This window comes from Stegodyphus dumicola, chromosome 6 (genome assembly GCF_044657685.1).
Source record: "Stegodyphus dumicola isolate Sdum_Otavi_A_Nest chromosome 6, ASM4465768v1".
NCBI classification, from domain to species: Eukaryota; Metazoa; Arthropoda; class Arachnida; order Araneae; family Eresidae; genus Stegodyphus; species Stegodyphus dumicola.
The window spans coordinates 176,595,345-176,617,045 of record NC_140773.1 but is presented as its reverse complement, the minus strand read 5'-3'; the positions used below and the strand labels follow the sequence as shown (position 1 = coordinate 176,617,045).

Below are 21,701 nucleotides of genomic sequence, written 5' to 3'. Positions count from 1 at the left end.
ATTTAAATTTATATTTCTAAAATGTTTTACGTTTTTAAAATTTACTCTTCAATCTGAATGTTCTAAAATGTTTTTGCATCTTAAAAATTTACTTCTCATATACAGAATGATTTTATGATCATGGAACAAACTTGGAGGGGTGGTTGAGCGTACTAAAACATGCATTTTTTGTATACGAATGTAGGGTCTAAAGTGACATGTTAAGGCACGAACACAAAAAATGATACAAGAGGAAAAATGAATTTATTTACAAAATCAAAAAAATTTTAAAAAAAATTTATTTAAAAATCAAAGCCCTTCTTTGCAGCAGTACAGTATTCACAAGAAATGTTAAAAAGTACGACCACCAACAGTACTACGAACTGCAGCTGTGATAGGCTGGCAATGGAACGGGTAGAGGAGGGTAGTGAGCCGAGCAAAACGCGATCCGATTGCATCGGCGAAAAAATTACTTTGTCCAGAATTACTTGGATGCGAATTTTGCGGGGCGATGGACCAGTCCGATGGCCATCCCATTCTCCAGATTTATCCAGCGTGGATTTCTTTTTATGGGGGGCATATGAAGGGCATCATTTTCGAGATTCCAGTTGCCTCGCTGGAGGACCTCGTCGCACGAATATTTATTGCGGCTGCAAGCGTACGCGAAATGCCTAACAATTTTAAAAGTGTTCGACGAACTCTTCTACGACGCTATCAAGCATGTATTACTGCTGGTGGTCGCAATTTTGAACATTTCTTGTGAATACTGTATTGCTGCAAAGAAGAGCTTTGTATTGATTTTGTAAATAAACTCATTTTTCCTCACGTGTCATTTTTTTGTGTTCGTGCCTTAACATGTCACTCTAAACCCTACATTCCTATACAAAAAATACGTGTTTTAGTATGCTCAATCATCCCTACAAGTTTCACCCATAATCATAGAATCACCTTGTATGTATATTTAAATTTAGAATATTAGGCCCTTTTGAACAACAGTAAAATTTATTTCAGATGTAAGCGAACATAAATAGATTTTACAGAGAGAAATCATAAAATTTGAGTTTCTGCTGTTTCGTTAAAATTTTACTGTGTGACAAAAGAAATATTAACAAATCTAAATAAAAGTAATTTTAAATTACTACACAGTTATGTTATCACGACATGTTTATTTTTTATAGCTATGATCTTTCAGCAGCATTAAATTTTGTGTTATTTAGTGTAGTGCCTGGTCCTTCTAAATTTTAATCTTAAAAGTAAGTAGCGCCCTGTTGGTGAGAGAAAGAAGTTAGCTGGAGATCGGCATTCGGTGCGAGAGGCCGGGTGTTCCAATACAGCGAATTATGTAATCAATTCTATTCCTGTTGACTTTTTTTAAACAAAGAGTACATATTGTACATAAACTAAATAAACGAAAATATTAATCTGTGTGTATTACCTGTGCACAAGATACAGCACCAGCTCAATTGGATTTGGCGCAGTCGCTGTCGACTGAGCTGAGATAATACTGCTTCAGCTAAGAAAAGGTAAGAAATTTAAGCTTAACTATTACTTTTAATGTGGAAATGCGTTAAGGAACGGTGGAAATGCGTTGATGCAAATGATTTAAATATAATTCATGAACTAGTGGTAGCCGATAAATTGATGCAAACGCTTGACAAACATGCATACAAATGTAAAATAAAGTGATAGCTGATTAAAATTTCAGGAAATCGGAAAGGAATGCGACATGTTCTTTGCTTGCAAACGAAAATCATTAAATAAGAATGGTAACTATTCTCAGAAAACGCCGAATGAAAACCAAAAGTATTCGCTATGTATTCCCTCCAATGCGATAATCGGATGATTTATCCAAAACTAACGAAGTTAAAGCTTGTTTATTTATGGATTTTTCCAACTGTAGTAAGTAGCTGAAGATTGTCAGAAAAAATGTAAACGCGTAAATCAAAATAAAACTAATTCCAAAAGTTGTAAATTACAGGAAAATAATGCTGTTATATAGCCCATACCAAAGCATAACGTATCGACAGAAAACAAGTGGAGATTCAGCCTAAGCAATATGTGAAAATAACTAGTTGAAAATTAAAAAAAAAAAAGATTCTATTTTTGATTCAGGTACATGGATTCCGTTATTAAACAGTGGTATTTTATCGCGAAAGGATAAAGATAGGAAAAATCGACTTGATATTTTCATTCAGTGAAGAAATAGAAACGAATTTAATAAGGTTATTTACGTGGTTGAAAGACAAATATTCCGATTTAATAAGTTAGCGGGTAGATATTTTGGCCGCAATGACTGATCGATTGAATGTGAATTGTTTATTACCCATATCTTGCCCGATGGATGTGGTTTAACGAAAGAGGGGGGACGAAACTGGAAAGTGAAACGGAGAAATGTTTAGGCTACATGAAGTATACGCTTGAAATAAATATTCCTCCCTCAGAAACCAAAATGCGAAACAGGTCAACACGCATTTAGCAACAACTCCAATACAGATGCTCGAGAATGATCATCATAGGGATAAAAGAAGTAAGGATTAATTTAAACGGAAACAGGGAAATTTTATGGAACTTGATAATCTAATTCTTCATACGGATAAAGTAATAGGGGATTCAGCTTAGCAGTTCTTCAGATGAGATGACGAAAAGACGTTTTAAAATTAGCACATGAATCTGTTATTGGGACTCACATGGGTAAGAAAAGAATAGATAGAATAAGATATATTTTTTCTGGCCCAGTATCGCTTTATATATTGCAGAATACTGCCAATCGTGCGAACCATGTTAGTTAAAGATGTTCCGAAAAAATAACAGAAAGAATTTCTGTTACCGCAGTTCTAAGACCTTAATTACCATTCGAAGTTGTTAATATCGATATATTAAGTACTATAGAACCTTCTTCGACTACAAAGCATTAATATGTTTTATGTCTAGTTTATCAACATTCTCGTTGCGCAGGAGCCATTCCATTACGTTTTTTAAAGTAAAAGCTACGTGCAACACTCTGCTGGAAATATTCTTGCGTGCGTACGGGTTCGAAATACATTGAATGCACACAGAATTGGTGAAAATTTCATGAAATTTATTTTACCAAAAGAAAAACTTTACAGTTCTGGAAATTTCGACAAAAATATTCGTATCTCAGTAATTACGCTTCAAACTACTAAGAACGTTAAACACAGAGCAGTGCAAAGCGCTTTTGAAAGCCGAAGCCCTCACGGATATCTCAGTACTCTCAATTCAGCTCTGAACTAACAACTACTACTCAGAAACTGATGCTTTTTTCGCTTTTGAAAGATTTCTATTACCTTCCACTTCTCGAAATTACTGGAAGGCATATGAGGGCCGGATGCGGTTACAGCTACATATAGAGTCAATTACAATTAGTCAGTTACAATACCCATTACAGTTATACAGGGACCGGACCCAAATGTCGGCAAATGGTTGCCAAGTGTGGCGACTTTTGGCTACTTCTCATCAAACTTAGCGTCAAAAATTAGTCGCCAAAATCATCGCTAGCTTGGCGATATCTAGCCAGTTTAGCGAGATACCTATTTACTTAATATTAAGTATGCCCCTGTATTGTAACTTTTCCGGCAAAGCTTCGCTTCTATAGATTTTCATGTTACATTATTATTATTTTTTTAAAGTACAAATTCTTATATAATTTCACTAAAATTATTTACATGTAGGGTTTATATTTATTTTAACTAACATTTATTTTAAGTTTAAACTATCTTTCCTGTCAAGCCTTACTTTCCCCTGGAATTGCCAATGCCAGAGTATGTAAATTTTAGTAGAACGCGCAAGGATTCAAATTGTCAGCGGAAGTAATCTGAGTTAAATAGAAGGGAAACGAGTTCGAAAGTGTGCTTTCTTGCTTCACGAGCGTGGAGGTGGCTAGTTAGAAATTGAAGAACCACGCGTTTCGGCCTGTGTGCTTGCCTCGGCAGATTGTTAATCTTTCAACGTAATATTCAGAAGTTTGCTGAATTATCAGCGGTATCTTAGAACGCGGTGAGGTTAGTTACGTTTAGAGAGCCTCGTAGTTAGTCACTTGTTACTATTCTTTTTTTAGTTTCTTATTTTTATTTTACCGCCGGGTCGGCGTAGTTTGTGAGCGTCAAGAGCACGCATTTGTAATTTCTAAAGTTGAATAAAAAGGGATTTAAACCCTTCTCAAGACTTTCCAGTTCTTTCCAGTTCTCAGCAGTCACCACTATTGTTGCGTGCAGGTTGGAAGCGCGCAACATTACATACATATGAAAAAAAATTCGTAACAATAATGACAAGAACTGGAGTTCCGAAACTTATAGTAGCTAATTAAGAAACTGACTGCATTTCTCAACTGACACAGCAGTTTATGAAGCGTCTTGGATGTCATCCAAAACTTTCAGTTCAAGGATATCCAGCTAGTAATAGAGATAGTACCCTCTTACTATAGGTAGTAACTAGAAAGGGTACTATAGTGTTCTGAATAATGCTTTGCATTATGGTATCCGTGCAGATCCATCTAATTGAGATAAATAGCTACTATATTTGCTTATTGCTTACAGAGAGGTTCCCAATTCTACTACAGCGGTTTCTCTTTCAAGTTAATATATGATCGAAAGACACGTGGTCCAGTGAGTGTTCTGAAGTCCAGTTGGAGTGGTGAGATAACAATACGTTTAAATATGAAGCAACAAGTTGTTGATTATTTATAGGAAATGAAAATAAAATTAGAACGAACAACTTATCAAGCATCGTTGATAGCATCTGGGAAACGGGTCACTTATTTGAATGACTTTATCGCCGAGCTATTCCTAAAGAATTTAAAATAGAGTATATTTTCTCATACTTGACTCATCCCATAAACTTTATGCAAGATGGACTGGTCCACGGGAGATCATAAAATATTATTTACCTCAATCATTAAAAATCAAGTTCTGCGATGGAAAATAAGACATGTTCACGTGAATAATATCAGAAAGTACAGTGCTAGAGTAATCGCCGGGGGAGTTATTTTCGAAAACGAAGAAAGATTCATGCAATTCCACAAACTTCATCTCAAGACATAGAAAATGATTTTCAGAAATTGAAACTTGAACATTTACAAGCGATCAATAGTAGTAAATTCGATAACTCATAAGAAAACACGAATCGTTATATACAGGTAAAGAGAAAACTGCAAAAGTGGGTTATCATAAAATTGAAACCCAGTGAAGAAAGGAAGAAACCGCATATTTACCGAATTCCTGAAATTTTAAGGGCCAAAGCTGATGAACAAATTGAAGAGCTGTTAGAACTTGATTTAACAGAAGAAAGTAGTGCTGAAATTGCGTATCTTATAGTTTGTGTAAAGAAGAAAGCTGGAGCAATTTTCCTGTGTGTTGATTATCGTGCATTAAATGCTGTAGCAATTACTTTTAATTAAAAGGGCTCTGATTTACAGTAAATACCAGCAAATGCGATTTTGTCGAATCAGAAATTAAATATTTGTATCATGTAATTGACTGTGGAAAACATCAAGTGGATACCGGGAAAATAAAAGCAATTTCCAGATTTTCAAAAGCGAAGAGAAACAAGCAGCTCAAAAGTTTTTTAAGTCTATATCACTTCTATAGAGACTGTATCCACTTACTGAACTCAAAGAAGAACAAGTTGACTGCATGAACGTTTTCGTGTCTTTCTTCATGCGTAAAGAAATATGAGCAAGGTTCTCAAACAATTCTTCACGATTGAGGCAGAACAATTACAATTTAGTCAGGTAAGCCCGTGCGTGCTTTTCCACTGTCCAAATAATTCCAATGAAATCCTAAATATTTGTTGAACAGTAATTTGTGAAACAAATTTCATCACTCTTTAACAATAAACTTTACTATCATTTTGCTGCTTTGATTAGAATTATGATTAGAATTATTGAATTTGGGCACAGCATAGAGCTGTCTACTTAAATTTCATCTTGATTTTGACCGAAAGTCTCCCAGAGGATGGAAACAAATGTATCATAATCTCTTTCTCCCTAATCATCAACCTCTCTGCAGTGATCAATAAATAAATACGTGTACATTTGTGCTAGAACACGTCACTATATTTTGCTATGGTCTTCATGCTGTAGGCTTCTTTCAGTAAATTTATTTTTAATATATGTTAAACAAGTAGAAATATTTAAGGAATGTTCAATAGAAAAAATAACTGAAAGTGCTATGGGTTTTCTTTTCTTAATTTTCAAAATGTGAGTTTTTAGGTTGCTTTTTAGTGATTCCTGGACATTTGCATTTAGAATATTATTGAAAGGCTAGGCCGTGCTAATTATAATACAAATGAGAAAGATTCTAGTTTTACAAATCTAGCTTTGTGGAACGTGTACTGTTATTCTTAAAACTCTGACTTTTTATTACTAATTACACTCATGTCCATAAATTAAGGATAATTCGGAGTCACGCGGAAATCGAACTCTAAAATAAATATATCACCTGTAAAATCACTACACACATCTTCAAGAATCATATGCAAATTTCAGGAAGTAACCAGATGACACCGATGGTACGTCACAATGACGAGAGTGTAAGAGAGTGATATAGTATAAGGAATACAGGCAAAGAAGTAAAATTGTTCGCAGGCGCTTCATAAGCATTTCAGTGCAATAACCGAATAGTTATGACACGAAGGACGCATTTGGATAACTTTTTACGTGGTAGAATTATCGGCCGTCTGGAATGTGAGCGTACCCAACTGGAAGTATCAGACGAACTTGGAATTGACCAGGGTGTCATTTCCAGGCTTTGGCAACGATTCCAAGATGATGGTAATGTGAGTAGACGTTACAGCACAGGTCGCCCCAGAGTTACAACGCGGAATGAGGACCGGTATTTGGCAGTTACTGCCAAAAGAAACAGGCGGAGCACAGCCTCAGACCTGTCTCGTCAGCTCTCTTCAGCCGCTGGTACGACAATTTCAAGGCAGACCGTGTACAGACGCTTAGGGCAGATTGGTCTACATGCTCGTAGACCTGTCAGATGCGTTCCACTTACTGTAAGTCACTGTCGCCTGCGGTTATCCTGGAGTAGAGAGCATGCATTGTGGACACTGCAACAGTGGGCTTGTGTGATGTTTTCCGACGAGTCCAGGTTTAGCTTGCACTCTGATTCTCGCCGGATTTTCATATAGAGAGCTCCAGGTACCCGTTACCACCAAGAAAACATCATTGAACGACACCGTTACGGTGGTGCAGGAGTGCTCTTTTGGGGTGGAATTATTCTGGGTTCCAGAACTGACCTGCATGTTCAAATTGGAACCATGACAAGCCAAATCTATCGGGACGTCATTCTGGAACAACATGTACGTTTGTTTCGGGTCGCCATGGACGCACAATTTCTGTTTATGGATGACAACGCCCGTCCTCACCGTGCAAACATCGTAAGCGAATGCCTTCAATCGGAGGATATCACCCGTATGGACTGACCAGCATTCTCACCGGACTTGAATCCAGAAGAGCACGTGTGGGACACGCTTGGCCGACGAGTTGCAGCCCGTCAACCTCCTCCTACATGTCTACCGGAACTTCGGAGAGCATTGCTTTTTGAGTGGTGTAATATCCCTCAAGATCAGATCGATAATTTGATAGTCAGCATGCCTAGGCGTTGTACGGACTGTATTGCATCTTCTGGGAGACATACAATGTATTGACAATCATACCAACCATGTAATATTGGTATTTTGTAAATAGGTTTTTTTTTTGTAATTTGCTCCAGGGAGAAAAAATCGCTATTTGTTTTAATAATATCAAGCATATAGCATCTTTTTTTGCTCTTTACCTTTTGTTTAATAAATAAGCTTTACAAATAAGTCAAATTTGGTTTGCTTCTAACTCTTCCTTTGTCTGATTTTGCATTATTCTTAATTTATGGACATGAGTGTAATATGGACAATTAACGAATATCTTTTTAATGTATCACTTATATATTTACTTGAACAGATTTTTATCAGTTTTTTTATATACACAATTTTATTTTAAATTACGAATTTTCATGCACTATTTATGTGGAAATATTCTTGCATTTGGAATACTTTCCACAGCTGTTGCCTTTTACTCTTTAAGCATAATATACTGGAAGAGTTTTATGCGCTTCTGTGTTTTTCTACTTGAACGGATCCAGTTTTATGACCTTAAAACGTGGGAAATGGGTTATTAAAAAGCAATTAGATTAAATCACAGGGAAACATCCGGAACTTTCAAACATGCAAGAAGCTTTCTTTTTAACGCCTTTTGATAGCCATGCTTACATTGCATTTGCTTTTTTTTCATTAAATTTTATGAGCGGCAAAGCTCTTTATTCTCTATTTCACGAAACTAATTGCCGTGTAACTTATTCTAAACAAAATCTAATGTTTGTATTGATTTTTGCATGTCTTATGTAAGCTTCACAATTTAATTTTCGATATCTGAAATTTTGTACTGTATGAAGATGTAATATATGTAGTCTCATGCATATGAGTACAATGTGTAAAACCTACCGTGACAACTACCTCCCCTTCACCAAAAAAGCATTCAATGATTTGTCCTAATGATATGCAAGTTCTCTTGAAAATAATGTTTTCTTATCAGTTTGAAAATTAAATCAGTAATTATTTTTCCATCGCAAATAATAATTTGCACAACGGCCTAAAATACTATTTACTATAAGATAGAAAAAAAAAAAAAAAAAAAAAAACATCAAATACTTTCAATGAGTCCGGTAGCGTAATTTCACTGGTCCAACTAGTAATGAATCATAACAGAAATGGAGAACTGCGTTTATTGCTTTCAAATCGCTTACTTTATTAATCAGTAACAGACAAATTAAATTTGAAAGAAAAAATAAACCATTTGGCGAATCTTTTGCTTCGCCAAATGGCAACATACTGGCGCATGAATTAAAAAAAAAAATTATTTCTGGCAGTAGCAACACATTTCTTTTAAATAGCTGAGTACTTTTTTAATTTGAAAGACAAATATCTTATGCTGTGCTGGGTGGAAACACATTTCTTTTAAATCGCCTTGTGTTCTGATTAAGCTTGAAATATAAATATATTGCGCTTAGCGGAATGGCAACACACTGCTTTTCAGTCCTCGAGTATGTTAATCAAGAATTCATTAAATTTGTCCAAAATATGAATTAGATGAGAAAACGAATTCTTTAAATTCAAAAATTGGGCTTCTATGTGCATATGTTCGGGTGCAGGACTACGTGTATTCAAAATTTGGTGGTTTTAGGTGCCGCCGTTTTTCCACAATGTGAGAAACATATATACACATTTTTCTTTATTTAATTATGGCGATATTAATATAATTCCTTTAACCTGCTCAAAAGTTCCTCAGGTTCTGGAAAAGGAAGGTTGATTTCCTTTTCCATGTTTTATTTCTAACCAAAATATTTATTAAATGTATAGAAGTTACTCCGCTTGTTCTAAAATTGTTTCCTAGAACTAAAATTGCAAAACACTTCTGCATGAATTTTTCTCCATTCATTTTAAAACGCAAAATTTTTCAAAACTAATAAATTGTTTGGAAACCTTTCAAACTGAATAATTTCTCGATACGATAACAGCAACTTTCCTCGAGCAGTTTGGAGCTTAGTTTGCATGACTAATTAGGATACATCAGAAATATCTGAAACCATAATTTTTTTTATACTCATTCGAATATTTTATCAAGCCTTATTTAATGCTAAATCTTACCGTTACCTGGGCACTTGGATACTAGTTAGTGCCTTCTGATACATTGAGAATAGTTTGTTGGTGCCTTTTGGATATGAAATTTATTTTCGATGTTAGCAAAACGATTAAATTACTTTGTTTCTGGAAATTTTTTTTTGGTAATTATATACAAAATTTTATCAAATTGTTATTCTTCGCAGATCTCTCTGCTTTTTTGTTAAATAAGAAGGTAAGTGGTATTTTTACAACCAGTCTTAATTTCTTATTCTAACCATTTCGTCGTATTTCAGTTGAAAACTCTTAAGTATGTTATTGAATTCTCAAAGTAAAATGTTTCATTGGAAAACTAAAAGGTGGATTCTTTATGTGTGGGCTAGTATATAACTAGTATTTCGATGAATTTTTTAACTACTAAATGTTTTATTGAATTTAGTTGGTTTCGACGAATGTGATTTAAACTTATAATATTGCTGTTAAACGTTTATCTCACGATCAATGAACTATGTCATACGTATGCTCAGTGTACGCTTAATATTTTTTATGCATATACGCTTTTTTTTAGTTTATTTATTAAGTACTATTTATTTTTAGTCCAAAGGGATTTGAATCCCGAAGGACTATTAGTTTCGTTTTGGCATTTTGCGTCGGACTCATAAATGTCGGTTCACTTTTCAAACTGTTGCCACAAAATGTTAGAGTCCTGCATTATATTTGAAGAAATTAAATAATGAAAAATCTGCATAAATGTATGTATATTTCTCGTATTGTGATAAAACAACGGTACATAGAGTCATCGAATTTTGAATAACGTAATCCTCCAACGAATATGAGCATTTGGAAGACCAAATTTGAAATTTGAAATTTGTTTTATGATCGATTTCCTATTTTTTAAAACTTTGACGAATTTTTGATTAACAAACTCAAGGATTTCAAAGCGAGCAATGGCAACGTTGTGCAGAAAAAACATTTTTATCTCCAGCGCGTGAGTCTCTGTATCGGAAATTCTAAAGATATGCTCGTTTTAAAACTATTTTGCGATATTGCTGTTGCACTGGATCTTATGGTTTAAGTGCGAGGAACATGATATTTAATAAAGAAAGGTAACACACAAAATGTTAAAAAACGCCCCTTTGGACGTAATTTAAAATCTGAAACATTTCAGATTTTTTTTGTAGTTTATTTTATTAGGCTAACTAAACTGGATAAAAGCATAGATGCATAAATAAAAGCGTTCGGCTCTGGAGTCATTGAAAGGTAGACTGCAGAGTTTTGAGGATGTCTGTTTCAACTGCATTTTCTGCTTTCTTGAAACATGAAAATTTTTTCCAAATGATAAGATTTATTCTTTTATTTCTTTTTACAGGATCTATATTTTGCTGCACAGTATTTCAAATAAAAAACAAAAGAAAAAAGGATGCTATAAGTTATTTCAATAAATATTGATTCTAGACATGCACCTTCAGTTAGAAATTTTGAAAATAAGTAGAGAAATTTTCGAAAAAAGCTCACACGCTCTGTATGGGAGGTTTATGGTAAAATAAAACTAATTGCATGACGCACATGGAGCAAATATTCCAATCAATAAAAGATTTATTATGTTTTAGTAGGTCGATAAAGCAGTTTCATACTTTTAATCACTTGTTTTGGCGATGAATGGTCTAGTCTAGGGTTAAACAGCTCTTGTTATTAAATTAGCCGCTTATTAGTATATGAGATGTGAGGTATTTAAAGGTTGGATTAAGTAAGGTTGTTTGACTAAGGCAAAACCATGAATTTAAAACTTGAAAACCACTAACGCAGAAAAACCATTCTTTCGCGAATTTCATGCAGACCAAATATTCTTTTGTTATGTCGATATATTTACGTTTCTTTTCATGAATTGTACATTTGAAGTTAATCCCGAAAAAGGTAGAATAAATCTAATACTTTATTCTTCTCTCTTCAGTCTATAACAAGTAACTAATATAGATTCTGAATGAAAAATACATTTAGTCTCTCCTCGTTTCGTTTTGGTACGTGTCTTCATAAATGTACGCTCAAGAATTTTCTAACTTTCTCAGCCATCTCCTCTCCTTCTTTGGAATTCATTGTGAGCAGGACTGACGGTATAGGATTTAATCTGAAACTTATACGGGGGGTCGATTTGGTTGAGGTTATAAAACAGTCCTTTATAGTGTAACAATTATTTATTAACAGGTTTAAGTTACACATGGACATCACATTTAACTTTAAGAAAGTTACAGAGCAAGAGTCTGATACAACCTGTTAGGTTTAACACTTGGCTTTTATTAAAATACTTCCTTGGCTACTCATCAGAGGGCATCCTCTCTGCTACAGTTAGTCCAGCAGTTTATATTAGCAACAGAATTTATATGAAAGGATTGGTTACAAACTTGAATAACGAGGCATAGTACTGATCTGCAGCAAAACTATATCGAAATCTCTGAAGGCGATCTTTTCTGTAAGAAGATCATCTTTGATGCTAATTCTCAGACAGAAGTAACTCTGTTTCTCAGAATATAAATAAATATCGATAATGAATATCACTCTCTAAGACGACCTCTTCACAGCCGAAAAAATCAGTTGGAAATGTAGCTGTTTGTTTTAGAGAATGTTTGCGTTATTTATATTTGTTATGCTTCTTTTTAATAATGCGTCTAAGACTTTTTTTTTTGGATGAAATACTAAATTTATACCAAATTGAACTCTTTCTTATTTATAAAATTATTATTTTTGTACTTCATTTATAAAAATTTTATGTAACCTTCGCAACCGTTGGGCATATTTATATATTTCCAGCGATATTATATTAATAAAAATGGTTATGATTTTTATAGATTTTTATGCTCATAAACAAAATCTACCTGGTGTCCTACACGGTCACATGTCATCTGCTCATACACAAATTGAAGAGAGAAATGTTTAAATTTGCACTTAACTAAAAATGAATTATCAGTTTAGTAGAAGATTTTTAATTTTAGTAGGTTAAGTGACTATGACTACATTGCTATGAAGATTGCCGTGAACTATTTCGATCAATACAAATTTTTTCCAAAAGGGAATCGTATTCACATAATCTTATGTTCTCAAACTGGATTGCACATACATGAACATAATGATGTATAAACATATAATGCGTTATAAGCATATAACATACATGTTCATATATATGCAATATATGTATATGGACATATATTGCACATATATGAACACAATGATGTATGAGCATTATATATGTAATACACTAAGTGCGCAGTCATAAATCTGATACTTTTAACTTCTGACTGTAGACATGGCTGGGTGGATAAGGCAGAAAAGACGTTGACAAAACTAAATTCGGCGTATCGCCATCTTTATTTTTAGGCACATCAAAAATTATTTCTTTGGAAGACAAATTAATTTTCGATCATAGTTGAGTACAAATAATTTTTATATAAACAGGTAAAAAGCGTCGACGTCACTTCAGGCAGGGAAGCAAAAGCGGCGCGGAGTTATTTGCATGGCAGAAGTCAGGAAAATAGGGAAGCTTAGTGCTCGTGACTCAGTATTTATAGTTCGTAGGTGCAGAAAGTATTCTAAGCTATGATTGGTCAATATTAGTTTTAGTTACGTTTTTCAAGCAGTGTTATGTAATTTGGAATGATCTCGAATTTGGGGGAACAGATGAATTTAGGGGAGAGAGCATCAAAGTTAGAATGTTAATTTTGAGGTCGCCAGTTATTTTTTTAAAGCAGCCATCGTATTTTGTTATATCTTACATATACATTATGAACACATGAACATATATGTTCATGTATGTGCAGTATATGCTTATCAACATATATTGCACATATAATGAACACGATGATGATAATGATGTATGATGTATGAACACTGATCTATTATATTGTTTCAATCTATGCAGAGGAGCTTAAGCATTTCCAAGATTACTTAGTTTCAGATTTGTTTGAAATGTGCATTTTCTTAATTTATCATTTTTATCGGTAATGCAATATATATTCATGAGAAATCTTATTATTTCCTCACATAAATTTTATATTTTATATGGACACTGAAAATCAAATCGATGGAGTAGTTTATGCTATGTATTGAACGGTTCACTCACTGTACGTGAAGAAATCTTACTATAAATTTTAAATAATTGTTTATTTACCATCTGGTGAACAAATAAATGTGAACAAATAAAAAAAAACTGAAAAACTTTCTTGTAGAATCTAATGATACGCTTCAAAATGTTTTTAATCCATTAGTTTGCAGAAAATATAACAATACTGCAATGATTTGTTTTCTAAAACACACCGCTGGGCCGTATGTATTGAACACCGCTGGGTCGTGATGTATTGAACGGTTCACTCACTGTACGTGAAGAAATCTTACTATAAATTTTAAATAATTGTTTATTTACCATCTGGTGAACAAATAAATGTGAACAAATAAAAAAAAACTGAAAAACTTTCTTGTAGAATCTAATGATACGCTTCAAAATGTTTTTAATCCATTAGTTTGCAGAAAATATAACAATACTGCAATGATTTGTTTTCTAAAACACACCGCTGGGCCGTTATTACACGCAGCAAAACTATAGAAAAGACACCTTTTAGTAACAATGGCATAGAAATGTGCGATTTCCTTTCTAAGGCGTTACTTTTTAAACCTTGCACGCAGTGTCTTGATAACAACAGTTTAGTGTTTGTGCGTGACTGGAAAGTTAATACCAGCGAAGTAGCTGAAATTTTCAATTAAAAGTCTTTCGATCCGTCTAGATACGGGTTTGTATTCGTTGCCGTAAACAAAACTTATTAATTCTAAGCAAGATAGCGGCAAAGTAAACCTTTGAATATGTTTATTTTTGAATGCTGAGGATCGTTCTTAAATATGCAATATATCGGTGCCGAATTAATTAGTCTGAAGATATGTTATGTAAAAAAATAATAAGAGTTGGAATTTAAAGATTGAGTTTTGAACTAGCAAGCTTATTTATTTATTTTTTTAAAATTTGCAATGCATCATATTTCATATTGTATAAATGCATTAAATTACGAAGTGCTTAATACACACTGCAAAAAATTATGCTGCATTTATTTCCGGAACCATTAGAGATAGACATATATTTACAGTTCAAAAATGTTATAAATAAGGAAAACAATCATGATATGACATTTTGAAATTAAAAAATCGCGGTTACAATAATTTAACAACCATATAACATTGCTCGCATTTCAATGACACTGTTGTTGTTTTTTAAACATTAAGTATCAAAAGGTAAGACAGTTTGTTGATTTATATATGTGAGAAACATATGAAAATCAGATTCTAATAGCGCCCGAGCAGTAAGATCGCTAAACACTGGCAGTTCGACTCAGGCTTGAATCCCGGCGAATAGGCTGCCAGCGTGCTTTTTGTGATTTTCCCCTATTTGTAACGTGAATACGAACTAATTTCCCTTAAAAAGTTCTCCACGAAAGCATTTCTCCTCTTAGGCAGATAGCTGTGGTGTACGTTGTCATTACCAAATAAACCAGATTCACGTGAAAATCATTTTCTTTGGGAAGAGGTGAATTTCATGGATAATGCTGTAAAAAACTATACTAAATCTTAACAGGAGAAAAGTACGAGAAATATTACACAAACCGTCCCCTTGATTCGATTTTCCAAGTTGCGCTGTTTGTATAGCTAGTGCCAGAATAATAATAAAGGGGCAAAAATCTGCTAACGAAGATCGGTACTTTCTGAAGTCGTCGTACCGTAACCTATTAATGGAGCGAGTACGCTTTGCACAGCACAGCAAGTAAGGATATTGTTCCTCCGTTACGAATCCAGCCGTTGAGAAACGAAAGGCTTGAACTCTGCACCTTATTCCGATCACTCAACGCCCAATTTCCTCCTCCAAGATTCCCCCTTTCTTTCATTTGTATTGGTTACAGCATAATAAAGGCGTTTTTAGTTCTCGTGGCGCCGGAGGATGTGAAAAAAGTTTCTTTCTAAAAATTGACGGCACTTCCCGACACCCTGCCGACATTGACGACCGACCTTCACATTTCGAGCAACGACTGACAGACTTTTGACAGCAGTACGTCGTTTTCCACTACCTACCGCAGGGCGCGTATAGTAGTTTGAAACATGATTGATATCGCCAACTGTTGACTTGAAAGCCCCCAGAAAGTGGAGAATTATTCCATCTCTCTAAATGAGAAACGAGATCGTTCACGTCACTTCTAAGAACTGAAATTTTAAGCTGGTTTCTGTATCGATTGACAGGCTTCCTGCGAGAGAAATGTTCATTAAAGGATTTAATATTTTTCACGAGAAATGTGTCAGAAGTGTTTAAGTGCTGTATTTTGGGACTGCTTAAGATTTGCTTGCTAGAAGGCTATAACCTATGATTTAATCCATAAATAGAAAGGATAAGTAAGTAGGGCATCAATCAAAATTAAATCCCGACCAAGTAATATGCGTAAATCTTCAAGAAATTGAATACGTATTTCTAGAACTTAGTTGTTCATATTTTGCGGTGTCATCTGTACGAAATGCAACATTCGAAGTTCTGTTGGACGTGGTTTTCGATGTATTTGTCCGCAATTAAATAAAAAGTTTAGAAAAGCATACGTATTATTTAATATTAAAACACATCATGATATTAAATTTAAGAAAATCGAAACTCAACAACGTTTTAAAGTTTTCATATATATTACCATATGTAAGCTACGACTTTCTTAATGCGATATTATATGTAACTTCGAATATATACTTGCTTACAAGATTATCGCCGTAGTTTTAAAAATTCGTTTGTGTGTAATAAAGCTTGTTAACATCTGTATCGACACAGATAAACATAATATATTTGTTAGGAAATCTCATCAAAGTCTGCAGTCTTTCGTCAGCTTTATTGTTCTGTGTGTCTTAATCATCTTCATTCTACTGCTTCTTCTCCTCATTTTTCTCCTTTCTTAGTACATGTCTGATTACTTCGTCGTCATTGTGAGAGAGTTTGGCGGAAACAAAATTGTGTGCTTCCACCAAAGCCTCCACATTTTTTTTTTTTCACTAATATTCACCTTTTCCGAACATGTAACTAAATCCAACCTGTCAGCTACTGGCGCCGGACGTGTATCTACCCAAAAGGAACATCGCCACTCGACTTGTCACTCTCAACGTGATCATAGACCGCAATTTACACCAACAGCTACGTAAAGTAATGTTCTTTACGCCATTCCAAGGAAGAGACAAAGCAAAACTGGCGTCTTTCAAAATGAACTCTTCTTGAAAATCATGGATACTGCTTTCAGATTTCACACATCGACTCACAGAAAAAGGATCGGTAGTTCATCTTTATGGTCTGAATACTTCTTTGGTCGATTGGTTGAATAAGGCTTATTACGCTGGGCGGCAGAAACAACATAAACGTTTTCCACATTTAAGTTTTCAGATTGTGAACCCGAAACATATTTTTTGATCTCATTAGCCTGAATTTCGGATTTAAATTTAAAATCTGAAAGGGGAGTTACTTTGTTGCTGCCTGTACTGGGTACCTATTACGAGAGATTAGCTGTAATGTAAATTACTAAAAATTTATCTATGCGCACTGAAAAAATAGTTAAAAACTATTAGTACTAAAAAATTAGTAAAGTATTACATTTTCGTATCCACGATTAGTGTATAATTTTTCTGTCCTTAATATGTTAACATTTAAAATGTTTTATTTATATGACTATAATTATATAACTAAAAAATAAGGAGACTGAGAAATATGTGTAAAGATATTTAGGAGAGCCGACGATCTTTTAAGACAACCTTCACTGAAACGAAGCAACCATCTTCAAAACCGAAGCTCTGGTGTTAGGTTTATCAGCAGATATAACTGCATTTTCTGAAAGGTAATTTAATTTGCAGTAATTAGTTAAAAATGTATTTTACGGCATGGAAATATTTCGCCTTCTCTTTTCCAATAGGTATAGGAGCTCTTATTGCTGCTTGTGGCTGTTTCACAAAGTACTTATTTTGTGTCGGTTTCGATTGATCTGAACCCTTAATTGTTTATTTGTTTGGAATTATTAATATATAACATAAATCTATTTATAATTTGATTATTACTGCATAGTATTGCAATTTTCAGAAACATGAGTGTCATTTCCGATTAAAAAGTAAAATGAAATTTTTATTTTAATCCTAACAAATCTTTATTTCAGATTTTTCTTTTTATAAATGAAAGCTATTGTGAATTCTATATTTAAGGCTTTTAGTACAAAGTAATATAATGTTATCGTTCTGATTCGAATGGGTTTCACACTTTTCAATATGTGTAACGGTTAATACGATCCAGTTTCCCTTAAAAAAAGTTCTCCTCGAAAGTATTCGTCTCCCAAGGCAAATAGCCCTCACACGATATGCCATACACCAAAACGGTCTGATGAAATGCTTTTTTGATTTTGCTGAATTGCAGCGCAAGAAAATGTAAAAGCACATTTGATTTAAATCCCTTTTTAAAAGAAAGCGGCACACTTAAAGAACATTCTACAGATTTACGTGTTGTAAGTTTGATGCTGAATACTAAATCCTTTCCATTAGATTTGCTTTGATAACCGATAAATTCTTTTTAAAATTATATTGAGTATTTACTGCTTATCTTACTTACCACTGAATCATTTGATTTGTTAAATCTGAGTTAAATTTGGCCAATCTCATTTAGGTACAAATTTATTATTTTATTTGGAAATAACTGCCGTTTTACTGCTATTTTATTAATGAAATAAAAATATAACTATTCAGAGATTAATTTAGTTGATAATCAATAATGCTTGTCTAGTTCTGTGTTCCCAATTGGATAATTACAAAGAAAATTTGGGTAAAGTTTTAAACATCCTTGGAAATAATTCTGAAATGAATTAGCATTAAATGCTTCATTCAGAAATCTTGGTTAAAAGAGACATTAAATCATTTGTATCAGACGCCGAGATAATTTACTTAAGAATGCACATTGCTTTGTTATTGAACTATGTACATTATCGCGTATATAGGAAATTAAATTTTGATAAGCGAAGGGGAGTTTTTAAAGATATTTACAATGTGCAAAAAAAATATTAGATTTTTGACTTTTTAATTTCGATGTCATTATACTGTCCGATGTCTTCTCTGTACGGTAATATCTTATCTTCTCCTGCGTTCTAGATTTCAGCTTGATAATAGAAGTAATTTTTTTTAAAGCTCCTGTCCTCCAAATGTCACTTTAATGGTCTCTGCTACTTTCTTTTCAAGGTTATTTTGAGCCTTGGTACTTTTGTGAGGAAGAAATACATTTTCTATAACTCTTCTAATGATCTGCTATCGAAAAGTTTTAAAACACGGTTCTTGTGGTATGAATAGTTCTCCGAAAATAATACAAAAAAGACAGTTAATTTCCATTTACGGTAACTTTACCCGGTTATGTTCCTGATTCCTTAATTTAAGCATGCGTCTCTCTCTCATTCGAGAGACGGGAAGAATGTAGAAATTGAAATGTAGAGTATGATACGTTGAATATGCGAATGTTACTATTTTACTTTGCAATTGCATTTCTGGAGACCAAAACTTTTTTATTTATTTATTAATTTTTTTTTTGTAATTTAAAAATAAAGGAATAAGTTATGAATATAAATATGGCATTTTTAATATCCTGCCCTCTGACAGAGCACGTTAGACAGCAGTTCTTTCCTTCCGACTACATCACATACTGAATAGAGACTGTTCACGGACTATTACTGCAACAAAGACATCTTAGAGATAATGAAGCAAGTGAATGAAAAGAATTATATCCAAGAAACTAAAGATTAATGTAAAATGTAGAAAGGCAGCCTAACCGTCAGATTGCTAGCAATGACTAGGATGACTTCCTAAACCTGTAGTGCCATTAACTTAGTTTGGCGAAACAGGTTAAGTAAAGTGACTATATGCCGAATCCCTGCAATTCTAATTTTCTTTTAAGCGGAAACAACTCGCTGCGCAGGTGGGGAGAAATTCCGCATCATGCAAACATGGCATTGAGCACATTAAACACAATATATATATATATTAATTTATATGATACATTACTATTATTTCAAGTTTTTTTTTTTTTTTTTTTTTTTTTTTTTTATGAAGCTTTACGCATTAGTAGGGTTGCCGCCATCTAGTTAAATTTCAAGCCAACTTTTGTTTGGTGCTTACTGGCGCCCAGTTAACTTAAAAATTAAAACTAAACTAAACTGTATCAGTATCAGTACCAAGGTATCAATTTCCTTAATCAATTTCCTTAATCCAATTTAAGTAGTGGGCGCAGCCCGACCCGCCTAACCAAACAAGTTGGTCTTATGGTCATGACAGGCCATGCCCATTTCAACAAATGAAAAAATGAAACATAAAATATCTAAATGAGAATAATCATGTGTAAATAATAATTATAAGCATAAAAGTGAAGAAAAGGAACAAATACAAACATTTAGAGAAGAGCAGACACTAGAGACAAAAAAAAAAAAAAAAAAGCGAATAACAAACACAAACAATGGTAGCAATAAATTATTAAAATATACCAAATAGTGATGGCAATAAAATGCAAATATCATACACTGATTCACACTGCTCAGCGTTCACCGTCAATAAATTTCATCACAGATTTACATAATTGTGCGAAATCTTTATAGGATAAAAAAGGATTTTCAAAATCAATATTTTTATTGTTTCTTAAGCCATCAACGTTGGGACAGACCTCGAGGAAATGCTTAGCATCACCAAACAGATCACATAGTTTACATTTATCGTCGTTCTGTATCATAAACCTAGCGAAGTATCCCGGGAAACGCCCATGTCCGGTCAGAAACTGGTTAACTTCAAAATCATTAAAGATAATTTTTTTTTTCCTAATCAGTTCTAAATGTTTCAAATAGCGACTTTTCCTTTCAGAAGAATTCCATTGTAACTACCATTGCTTAAAATAAAACGAATAAATAACTTTAGTTGCTATTTTTTTTAACCCTGAACATAAGGCGTCCCCGAATCACTCCCTATGGCAGCCTCTTTTGCGAGCACATCCGCTCTCTCATTACCGTATATTCCGATATGGGCTTTAACCCAACCAAACTTAATATTAAAGGATAAGGATAGTTTTTTTTGGAAAAGATCTTCAATATCGATAATCAGACCATTATTATTTTCTGCATTATAAAGTGCATTTAAACAAGACATGCAATCTGTAAAAATATAGAAGTTAGAATTTCTTGCAAAATTACTTTTCAATATCCATTTAAGGTCGTAGAGGACGGCGATGAGCTCGGCTTGATAAACAGAGTTATATTTTTCAAGGCCCAATTTATAGTGATAGATCTCGGTATCAAAATAATATACAACAAAAGCCGAACCCACCCCGCCCTCATAACCCGATCCATCAGTAAAAATTTGGTATTCCGTTAAACAAGGATCATAAATATTATACCCCCCCAAAGTCCTGCTATGCTGCCTCAACGTGGCGGGGGGGTGTCACTGGGCGGAACGGGCGAAGTACGTCGGGAGCATAGCTCCTGGTAGGGCCACCCTAGGCGTGAAGGCCGTTCCAACATGCTCAGCTAAAGCATAGCAGGTGAAGAACCCTCAGGGGATTGCCGTCTTGGTGATCAGGTATCACACTCCCGGGGCCCCAGTGACCTTTCCTCCTCTCTCTTTCCTCTCCTCTTGTCTAGCTCTCTCTCCTATTTTTCTCCCTTGTGATTTCCTCTACTGGAGGTTGGGGCTCACTGTGAGATGCAGCTACTACTCTTAGTTTCTGTTCCACCATGGTGAGAATACCGCCTATGCGTTTGCCGTGCATGGTGACCCGTAGGGTGAGAAAGGAGGATCCTGGCAGTTGAGGGGCGAGGTACTGTCCCCAACACACTGCTTTGGCCTCTGCTTCTACTTAAAACGGGAGGCACTTAGCTGTCCCCGCTAGTGTCAATCGGCTGGCCACTAGTCCTATTGGTCAGTGGCTAGGGGATTAGCTCTCAGAAGTCTCCGCTTTTGGGAAAGCCGACTGTGGGGCTTCAGTTTGCGTATAGGCCCGG

At 34.3% G+C, this 21,701-nt stretch overlaps 2 protein-coding genes across 5 annotated transcripts in view; one reads left to right on the top strand and one right to left on the bottom strand.

Moving 5' to 3' along the window:
* The window catches only part of LOC118185850 (tetraspanin-9-like), a 367,713-nt gene that overhangs the window by 129,763 nt on the left and 216,249 nt on the right, over nt 1–21,701 (bottom strand). The gene's annotated exons all lie outside the window — the stretch shown is intronic.
* The window catches only part of LOC118191787 (uncharacterized), a 426,838-nt gene that overhangs the window by 238,656 nt on the left and 166,481 nt on the right, over nt 1–21,701 (top strand). The window lies entirely within an intron of this gene.